Source organism: Lipotes vexillifer, unplaced genomic scaffold (assembly GCF_000442215.2).
Source record: "Lipotes vexillifer unplaced genomic scaffold, Lipotes_vexillifer_v1.1 scaffold276, whole genome shotgun sequence".
Classification (NCBI taxonomy): Eukaryota; Metazoa; Chordata; class Mammalia; order Artiodactyla; family Lipotidae; genus Lipotes; species Lipotes vexillifer.
Genome location: NW_006782461.1, coordinates 850,464 through 850,971, shown reverse-complemented (window position 1 = coordinate 850,971; position 508 = coordinate 850,464). Strand labels below are relative to the sequence as shown.

At 32.3% G+C, this 508-nt stretch overlaps 1 protein-coding gene across 1 annotated transcript in view; it reads right to left on the bottom strand.

The window, feature by feature from the left end:
- RSF1 (remodeling and spacing factor 1) overlaps positions 1-508 on the bottom strand; it is a 165,161-nt gene that overhangs the window by 60,396 nt on the left and 104,257 nt on the right.

Sequence of the window (508 nt, the reverse complement as noted above, 5' to 3'; positions counted from 1 at the left end):
TCCTGCTGATAAATATTTCTTTTATAAAGAAACTAAGTTTCAATCATTGGGGATAGAAGTTGTAAGAAAAGACAATAGTTTAACTGGGAGAAAAGGAACAAATTTTTATCAAGCATGTACTATGGCCCTAGTATGATTTCTCTTATAGTTCTCAAAACAACTTAACAGGGAAGTATTATCATCTTCATTTTAGGAAAGAGTATCAGAGAAATTAAGTAAGCTGCCTACAGATGATAAGCAAAGGAACCCAGATTCAAACAGTTATAAACTATAAAATCAATGCTCTTTCTCTCACATCATGCACTGGGGTATAATCTACTTAAAACAGTGTAAACCAGAAGTTGTTTTAAGCGTGTATGACTGATTAATAATAACCATAATTTTCCTCTGCCATACGTTCTTCATCTACAAAGCAGAAGACAATATGTCTTTAACAACTATGCAAGTTTGATATAGGAATTGCATAGGAATAGACCTGACTGGTAGGAATCTAAAAACCTATGTATTT